The sequence below is a fragment of the Coregonus clupeaformis genome, unplaced genomic scaffold (assembly GCF_020615455.1).
Source record: "Coregonus clupeaformis isolate EN_2021a unplaced genomic scaffold, ASM2061545v1 scaf0289, whole genome shotgun sequence".
Lineage (NCBI taxonomy): Eukaryota > Metazoa > Chordata > Actinopteri > Salmoniformes > Salmonidae > Coregonus > Coregonus clupeaformis.
In genome coordinates, this window is record NW_025533744.1 from 381756 (window position 1) to 392511 (window position 10756).

Consider the following 10756-nt stretch of genomic DNA (forward strand, 5'->3'; position numbering starts at 1 on the left):
TTAGCCAACACGCTGGTGTGCTTGTTCTCACCTAGAGCAGCAGTAGCGTGTAACTATTTAAGATAGAACAATAGAAGATATTGTTTATTTTACGCATAATTAAGCCCAAGATATTGAATTTAGCCATCAGTGCCTCTTGAAAGATATTAGGTGCCTGCGTCTGCTTTTTAAAACCCACATGCTGTGTCACAGTTGAATAGATGAGTTGGATACCTGTCCTCGTTGAAGATCAGACGCTGTAATCAATAAGGACATGAAGAAAATGTAAAATGATGACGCATAACTCTGTAGCACAAGTGGCTGTTGGAGTGGCCCAAAATTCCCCTGAAAATGAGCTACCAGAACTGTGAAACATCAAAATGATAGCCTCTACCCTTCATATGGAGCAGAATTACTTTATTCCTTTTTCTCACAACACCACTTGAGGATAACAATGTATGTGTAATGTGTGTTTGTGTGTTGTGCAATGTGTGTTTGTGTGTTGTGTAATGGGTGTGTGTGTTGTGTAATGTGTGTGTGTGTGTTGTGTAATGTGTGTGTTGTGTAATGTGTGTGTGTGTGTGTTGTGTAATGTGTGTGCGTGTGTAATGTGTGTGTGTGTGTTGTGTGTGTTGTGTAATGGGTGTGTGTGTTGTGTAATGTGTGTGTGTTGTGTAATGTGTGTGTGTGTTGTGTTGTGTAATGTGTGTATTGGCTTTAAGAACACACTGTGCCGTTCTATTCGCCGTCAGAGTTTGATCCGTTGTCTAAGAGTCCTCCTGGGTAAACGGATCAATAGGAAACCCTTTGACTCACTCGGGAAGAAAGGAACAGGTAGGGGAGAAAATCACTGCCGTCATTTCAACGTCACTTTAAAGCAAAACCTGGGTTTAACATCTACACAGCTGTCTTTGTTCTATGTCTTGTGCAAATAACAATAAAATTCATCACAGAAAAAGAAACCTCTAAATCAATGCTATGTTATGTTGCCACCATTAAATTACTAAAATGTAAATGTTATGTTAGGGGGCATTCAGAATGCTTGGTTATATAAGTGTGGAACGCATCAACAGTTAAAGTTAAGGGATGGATGATGATGATTACGATGTTCAATTTCTTTGGTGTGTCCTTCTTCTAACCCTCTTTTCAATATGCGGCTCAAACGTCAACCATGAAAATAACCTAGAACCGGGAGACCAGTGGGACCAGGTGGACCAGGGAGACCAGTGGGACCAGGTGGACCAGGGAGACCAGTGGGTCCAGGTGGACCAGGGAGACCAGTGGGACCAGGTGGACCAGGGAGACCAGTGGGTCCAGGTGGACCAGGGAGACCAGTGGGTCCAGGTGGACCAGGGAGACCAGTGGGACCAGGTGGACCAGGGAGACCAGTGGGACCAGGTGGACCAGGGAGACCAGTGGGTCCAGGTGGACCAGGGGAGACCAGTGGGTCCAGGTGGACCAGGGAGACCAGTGGGACCAGGTGGACCAGGGAGACCAGTGGGACCAGGTGGACCAGGGAGACCAGTGGGACCAGGTGGACCAGGGAGACCAGTGGGACCAGGTGGACCAGGGAGACCAGTGGGACCAGGTGGACCAGGGAGACCAGTGGGTCCAGGTGGACCAGGGAGACCAGTGGGTCCAGGTGGACCAGGGAGACCAGTGGGACCAGGTGGACCAGGGAGACCAGTGGGACCAGGTGGACCAGGGAGACCAGTGGGACCAGGTGGACCAGGGAGACCAGTGGGACCAGGTGGACCAGGGAGACCAGTGGGACCAGGTGGACCAGGGAGACCAGTGGGACCAGGTGGACCAGGGAGACCAGTGGGACCAGGTGGACCAGGGAGACCAGGTGGGACTAGTGGGACCAGTGGGTGAGTGGGACCAGGGGGGCGAGTGGGACCAGGGGGGACTTCTGGGACCAGGGGGCGAGTGGGACCAGGGGGGTGAGTGGGACCAGGGGGGACTTGTGCCAACTTCTTGACAGATCCTTTCACTGGGCCTTTCTATCGACCATCCCAAACACTTGTAACTGCCCTGGTGATTGAGCAGGGAGATGGAGAGAGATTAGAGGTTTTAATCACTGCTCAGAGAGACTCAGACCTGGGCAGAGCAGAGCGACAGGCAGGGTCAACATGGCTGGAGGACTGTTGGCATGCTGACTGGCAGATCCTCTAATTGCAGACAGACAGACAGACAGACAGACAGATAGACAGGCAGGTAGGTAGGTAGGCAGACAGACAGACAGACAGACAGACAGACAGACAGACAGACAGGCAGGCAGGCAGGCAGGCAGACAGGCAGGTAGGCAGGCAAGCAGGCAGGTAAGAAGACAGACAGACAGACAGACAGACAGACAGACAGACAGACAGACAGACAGACAGACAGACAGACAGACAGACAAACAGGAAGACAGGCAGACAGACAGACAGACAGACAGATATACATTCAGGAAGGCACACACACTGTACCTGCTGCATTTCATTTGCGGTAACAATTGACTGATTTGTCTTGTAAATGACCTTGACTGCTACCTTTCAACGGATCAATGACTGTGGGTATTTCATCACTCCACTGTGTTCAACTGCTATGAATGAGAGATTCCATTCCGCAATTCCCATTAAGCAGCGTTTCCTGGGCTCCAATGTGGAGAAGAGATCATTTACAATGAGATAATTTGCGGAGAGAGAGACTCGTGTTTGTAGACTATAGCGCTGCTAGATCATCTGTGAAATAACTTTTATTAGAGGACATTTATTTGCTCGTCACGCTAACATGCAAAAATGCAGCAGCAGCCGGTTGTTCAAATGATGAAAAAACGATCTGCCATCAATCTGTTCTTTATGCTGATCTTTTAAACATTTTATTTAGCTTTTATTTATACAGGGTCGGTCTCCATTGAGACCAGGGTCTGATTTACAAGGGAGCCCTGTGTACATGAACATACACAATGTAAGATAATAATGCCATTTAGCAGACGCTTTTATCCAAAGCGACTTACAGTCATGCGTGTATACATTTTTGTGTATGGGTGGTCCCGGGGATCGAACCCACTACCCTGGCGTTACAAGCGCCGTGCTCTACCAGCTGAGCTACAGAGGACCACCCAGAGTCCAAGATAATATCAATACAATATCTACCCCTCAAAACAAAAAAATATATAATATCAATACAATGCCATAAATACAAGATTAATCAAAACAAACACAATTCGGGGCCTCCCGAGTGACGCAGCAGTCTAAAGGCACTGTATCGCAGTGTTGCAGCATCAGTACAGCCTGGGGTTCGATCCCAGGCTGTGTCATAACCGGCCGTGACCGGGAGTCCCATAGGGCGGCGCACAACTGGCCCAGCGTCGTCCGGATTAGGGGAGGGTTTGGCTGCTCTAGAGACTCCTTGTGGCGGGCCGGGCGCCTGCAGGCTGACTTCGGTTGTCAGTTGAACAGTGTTTCCTCCGACACGTTGGTGCGGCTGGCTTCCGGGTTAAGCGAGCGGGTGTTAAGAAGCGTGGCTTGGTGGGTCATGTTTCGGAGGACGCATGAATTCGACCTTCGCCTCTCCCGAGCCCGTTAGGGAGTTGCAGCGATAAGACAAGATCGTAATCACGAAAATTGGGGAGAGAAAGGGGGTAAAAATTACATGAGCTGGGGGAATGAAAACATAGCAGGGACTCTACAAGGTGTCGAAAGCGTTCCACAGGGATGCTGGCCCATGTTGACTCCAATGCTTACCACAGTTGTGTCAAGTTGGCTGGATGTCCTTTGGGTGGTGGACCATTCTTGATACACACGGGAAACTGTTGAGCGTGAAAAACCCAGCAGCGTTGCAGTTCTTGACACAAACCGGTGCGCCTGGCACCTACTACCATGCCCCGTTCAAAGGCACTTAAATCTTTAGTCTTGCCCATTCATCCTCTGAATGGCACACATACACAATCCACGTCTCAATTATCTCAAGGCTTAAAAATCCTTCTGTAGTCCTTTCCTGCAGTCAAATGACCTAGTAACCTCATGGATGGAATGTTATTCAAATGTTTCATAATTTCATAATTAATAAACTTTTTTTTTTTTTTAAACCTGCTGACAATCTGGTGTTTCTATGTCAAATGGTTTTGTTATAGTTCAGTCTTCTGTGATGTAGATAAAGTGAAATATTGGAATACAAACTCAAAATTGAATACATTTCTACTCTATATCTAACATGGTACAGGGGGTATTCATTATGTAAGCCCCTAACCATGTGTGTGAGGTGAATACTTTTGTTTCAAAGTAGATTTCTTTAAGACTACCAAGAAGCACTCTTGTGTGACCCTGATTTAGGCCACTGCCGTAAAAGATTAACCCGTCTCCTCCCCTTCATCGACACGGATTGAAGTGGGTTTAACACGTGACATCAATAAGGGACCATGGCGTTCATCTGGATTCACCTGGTCAGTCTATGTCCTGGAAAGAGCAGGTGTTCCTAATGTTTTATACACTCAGTGTTCAAAAAGTAGCCATTGCTGGGCGCTTCCGGTAGTCAGAGACTACCAGCCAACAGACCTATATAAAATGCAGTGATGTGTATGAAAATTGTCCCCAGTGATAAAATGCAGTGCTGAGCGATAGACTGAATCCAAAGGTTTTAAAACAGAAGCTGCAGCATGCATGTAGATTATATGACCATAATCAAACACTGGGAGAAGTGTTGCTTGAAAAATCTTCCCTCTACTTTCCAAAGTGAGGCAGGATTTATTTCTATAAAAGAAACCAATCTTAACTTTTTTGTTAGTTTTTCAATGTGTGTTTTAAAAGAGAGCTTATCATCAATCCAAATACCCAAGCACTTATAATGGGGAACTTGCTCAACTTGTTCTCCCTTCAATGTGCAAATATGCAGGTCAGGGTCAATATTACGAGACCTAGAGAACAGCATAAACTTGGTTTTATTAGCATTTAGCACTAGTTTAAGATCAGTAAGCGATTTTTGTTCTGTTCCTCTCTAAGGGAGGGAGCTGTCCAGGGTTCTGTTCTGTTCCTCTCTAAGGAGGGGCGCTGTCCAGGTTTCTGTTCTGTTCCTCTCAAAGGGAGGGAGCTGTCCAGGGTTCTGTTCTGTTCCTCTCTAAGGAGGGGCGCTGTCCAGGGTTCTGTTCTGTTCCTCTCTAAGGAGGGGCGCTGTCCAGGGTTCTGTTCTGTTCCTCTCTAAGGAGGGGCGCTGTCCAGGGTTCTGTTCTGTTCCTCTCCAAGGGAGGGAGCTGTCCAGGGTTCTGTTCCTCTCCAAGGGAGGGAGCTGTCCAGGGTTCTGTTCTGTTCCTCGCTAAGGCAGGGAGCAGTCCAGGGTTCTGTATCAAATGCCTTCGACAGGTCAATACATTTTTATTGTCTAAACAATATAGCACATCATCTACGACAAGTATACCCGCTGAAACAGTCCTATGTCTGGAGAGCTTTTCTTTGTTTACGCACAATCAGCATCATTCACACCCTCTTAAGCCTTAGCCCCACCCATCTCTTTAAGGATTCACATGTGAGGCCATGTGCTAAACAGAGTGAGCTAAACCATGAACCATAATCCCAACCTATACTACTAACAATACAAACTGATTGTCGTAGCTAGCCACCAAGCATGAATCTGCACATAGCTAAAGCTAATCAACTAGGTTCAATGTTGGCTAGCTAGCTAACATTAAGCTATAACTAGCAATGTAAATAGCTTTCTGAAATACGAATAATATTACTACACAAATCATACACGTAACATTACCTAGCGAGCCAGCTAACGTTAGCTGGCTAGCTAACAGTATGCTTTAACTTGAAATGAAAATGACTTTTTGACAAAATTAGAAACGTATAATATCTGAAAATGTAGCGAGACTCTTACCCGTATACATGGATGAACGCTTCTCCCTCTCTGTCATGGATGCCATGGTTGCCCTTAGTTTGAAGATGTAATGTTCTCTTCTGTGTTCTCTTTTCCACTCCCTCTGCATTTGCAATCATACTCCGCTTTCCACCGGGCATTCCATTGATTTCAAAACCCGGTCAACTTCTTCCGTGACAACAACACTGTTGATCACCATTTCTGTTTTTTTACCTAAATCAGGGATTTCCTTGTCGTCTGATGCATTTTCATAGTCAGAGAGAGTCAGCATGGCAGAATCATCCTCCAGAGAGTAGTCCATCACAACGTTTTCCCACTGATCTTTGTCGATAGCGCCTGTTGACCAGCAATGTTGAGAGCAGTAACAACACTTTTGCAGTTCTAAAATAAAAAATAAAAATAAAAAGCAACTTGAGAAAAGGATTACCTACACATACTGAGCAGCTCATGTTATAGACAGAAGCGTGCTACATGGCAGACCAATCCAAACTCATCTTTCAGCATGTCCAGCCCATTCATTATCTCAGCCAATCATGACTAGCGGGAAGGTTCCTGTCTTTTTCCATGGCTAAACCAACTAGACTCGTAATTTAACAATTTTATTTGTATTTACAGATGGCATAAAGTTTGTTATTAAGGCACATGAAAGTTCCCATGTTCCAGAAGGAATTTCTGCCAAAAAACGCATTTTGATAAATGCCTCTCCTGTGAAGTAGTGACGTGCGACAAATGCCTAGTTTCTTGAAATGGGTCACATGATTCTGCAATAACTGAGTCAGCCCCAGTGGATTGTTTTTACATCTTCAATAAGGTATTTTGTACATCATAGACATCAAATGGTTGAAATGAAAATGAGGAATGTGTCTCCGGGAATGTATCGTTCTCTGCAACCTGGCACAAGGTGAGTAAAGTTTTCAGAAGCTATTTTATCAAACAGGTGGCCCGCTGAGGCAAAGTGGTTATTAAAAGCACCACAAATGCCCATCTTATCTGTTACGGGACCAGAGGTTGTCATAACCTGTTGGGGTAATGAGGGGGTGGAGTTTTGTTTCAGAGATTTGACTACCTTCCAGAAGGAAGCTGGATTCCCACCATTCTCAGATAGAGTTCAAGATGTCGATTTTGCTTTTCTAACCAGGGAAAGACATCTATTTCCCAAGTGTCTGAAGGACTGCCAGTCAGATGTGGAATCAGCCAGCCTTAGCCCAAGCTACATTTCTCTGATAGTTAATGTGTGAACCAGGGATTAGCTATGTCCTTTACCCTTAGTTTCTTGGACGGTGCATGCTTATCTGCAATAGAGTTGATTAAAGAAGTAAAACAATTTAGAGCCTGATCCGAGTCAGAGATATCTGACGCAACCTCACAGTTACACAATCCCAGATCAGACAAGAATTGTTCCTCATTGAAATTCCTGTAATTTCTCTGTAATAATGCAAGGGCGAGATTTAGGTAGCTTTGCATCTCATGCAGGCAATGGGACAATGGTCACGGAACTCATTTTGCAGAAATTCCATTGGCTGTTTACTTATGTCAAAACAATATCTAAAATAGTTGATTTTTCAGGGTGTTTTAAGTTGGGGCGGGTTGGTTGAGTTATCAGCTGAGTTAGATTTAGCTCAATGCAGATATCTTTCAGCCTATCAGAAGCTTGCATCAACCAATCCAGAAAAAGATCACCCAAAAATTAATCATTCAGATTTAGCATAGTTAGATAGAAAGTCAGGCAATCGGCTAAGAGCACATGTTGAAGCAGAAGGAGGACGATAAATTCAGACTAGCGTAAGTTGGACATTATTACCAAGACCCATATTTAGGACTAGACATTCAAATTGCTTAGGGACAGAGGTAGTGAGAGATACAGAAACATTTAAGTTGTCTTTTGTAAATATGGCGACACGTCCCCCCTCTGTCAACTCTAAAAACATTATAACCAGTCAAAGGACTCACCAATCAGTATCTGGCACAGTCTTATTTAGCCAAATTTCAAGATATTACCTGGATGTCCACGTTGGTTTGAGAGGCCAGAGTTATAATAAAACATCTATTTTTTAGATCAAACTTCTGGTGTTTAGATGAATCAGTCCAATGCTGCAACTGTGTGCTTTCAGATCAGACGTAGTCTCTAATACAAACATACTGTGATCGGATTCAGATCAGACGTAGTCTCTAATACAAACATACTATGATCGGATTCAGATCAGACGTAGTCTCTAATACAAAACATACTGTGATCGGATTCAGATCAGACGTAGTCTCTAATACAAACATACTGTGATCGGATTCAGATCAGACGTAGTCTCTAATACAAACATACTGTGATCGGATTCAGATCAGACGTAGTCTCTAATGCAAAACATACTGTGATCGGATTCAGATCAGACGTAGTCTCTAATACAAACATACTATGATCGGATTCAGATCAGACGTAGTCTCTAATACAAACATACTATGATCGGATTCAGATCAGACGTAGTCTCTAATACAAACATACTATGATCGGATTCAGATCAGACGTAGTCTCTAATACAAACATACTGTGATCGGATTCAGATCAGACGTAGTCTCTAATACAAACATACTGTGATCGGATTCAGATCAGACGTAGTCTCTAATACAAACATACTGTGATCGGATTCAGATCAGACGTAGTCTCTAATGCAAAACATACTGTGATCGGATTCAGATCAGACGTAGTCTCTAATACAAACATACTGTGATCGGATTCAGATCAGACGTAGTCTCTAATACAAACATACTGTGATCGGATTCAGATCAGACGTAGTCTCTAATACAAAACATGCTATGATCGGATTCAGATCAGACGTAGTCTCTAATACAAACATACTATGATCGGATTCAGATCAGACGTAGTCTCTAATACAAACATACTGTGATCGGATTCAGATCAGACGTAGTCTCTAATACAAACATACTGTGATCGGATTCAGATCAGACGTAGTCTCTAATACAAAACATACTGTGATCGGATTCAGATCAGACGTAGTCTCTAATACAAACATACTGTGATCGGATTCAGATCAGACGTAGTCTCTAATACAAACATACTGTGATCGGATTCAGATCAGACGTAGTCTCTAATACAAACATACTATGATCGGATAAGTCAATGTCTGAGTGCAGCCTTAAAATGTGAGGGCAGGGTCCAGGCACCAAGATGGTTTGGATGGACCCCATCCTGTCTGTAGAACATCTTCTGTTTCCAAAAGGTGTCAAAGTTATCCACAAAAGTAACTCCAACAGAGTTACAGTACACTCGTAGCCAGTCGTGTAGTGCCAGCAACCTACTGAATCTTTCGCTGATTCAGTAGGTTGCTGAATCGGATGCTTGTTGGAGTCTTTCAGAGTTCCAATCAGCTCTTTAAAAATCCTGTTTCAGCCATTCCGAGCTAGCCATCCTAATGTCATTAGATCCCACATGGACTACGACAGTGACAGCCTCCTTGTTCTGGCAGTAGGAAGCAGCTTAGTAATGTCCTGTACCCAAGGTTATCGCCCCGGGAACCGAGACGTTTCTTACCATAGAGCTACCGATAATAACGGCTGGTGAGATGGCAGAGGAGGCCTGTGTTGTGGAGAAGGAGAAGGTAGACGGGGTGCTCTCCCCGCTAGATTGTGCAAGTTCTTCATCTGTTTGCTAAGAGTAGCCACTTCTTCCCTATAGTCGTCTGCGAGTAAACAATTGTTGCATTGGATCACCGGTTGGTCCACATTGTCCCGGAAGAGAGCCTAGTAAACACGGCTCCTGTCTGAACGGGGAGGAGGCCTATGCAGGCTGTGGGTAAATACACCCTGCACACAAAAATACATGAAACGAAATAGACTCTAGCCTGTTAAGCTTAACTTTCTGCGACAAAACAATTCACTCTCAATAATTTGTGCATTTGCTCTCCTTCCAGTCAACGAGTCTGTTTGTCCTACCATACGCACACACACAATAAAAATACATCAATCTTCTTTTCCCTCTCTCTACAATTTCCCTTCACAGAAGGCTGGAGAAATAACACAGACATTTCTTTTAGAGTTCCCACATTTGCATGCTACGGTAGAGACACATGGAATGGTCCATGAATGCTAAAACTCAATTCTTATTCAGAGCCTTAACAGTATTGAGCTGATTGAATATTGATGTCTGAACAGGTAACCCATACTTTTCTACTTGTAGTAGCTACTGCTGGGTCAGGGAATGTGCTACCAAATATCCTTTTAGAAAAACTATATTTATTTGAAGTACGTATAATGCCTTATAATCTACTTCCAGTGTGTTATAACACGGCCTTTTTGAGATAATAATCATTTTAGCGTACCACCATGACTCCAGAGAGGCTGTTAGTCTCTGACTAGTCACGTGTGGAGTGGCCACAGCCTACACTAATACCTCAGTCAGCCTGACTATATAACATAGATCAGCCTGACTATATTACATAGATCAGCCTGACTATATAACATAGATCAGCCTGACTATATAACATAGATCAGCCTGACTATATTACATAGATCAGCCTGACTATATTACATAGATCAGCCTGACTATATTACATAGATCAGCCTGACTATATACCATAGATCAGCCTGACTATATACCATAGATCAGCCTGACTATATTACATAGATCAGCCTGACTATATACCATAGATCAGCCTGACTATATACCATAGATCAGCCTGACTATATTACATAGATCAGCCTGACTATATACCATAGATCAGCCTGACTATATACCATAGATCAGCCTGACTATATAACATAGATCAGCCTGACTATATTACATAGATCAGCCTGACTATATACCATAGATCAGCCTGACTATATACCATAGATCAGCCTGACTATATTACATAGATCAGCCTGACTATATACCATAGATCAGCCTGACTATATACCATAGATCAGCCTGACT

General features: G+C 44.0%; 1 pseudogene; it reads right to left on the reverse strand.

The window, feature by feature from the left end:
- Positions 1 to 1144: 1144 nt before the first annotated feature.
- LOC123484367 lies at positions 1145 to 6136 on the reverse strand (annotated as a pseudogene).
- Positions 6137 to 10756: the final 4620 nt, after the last annotated feature.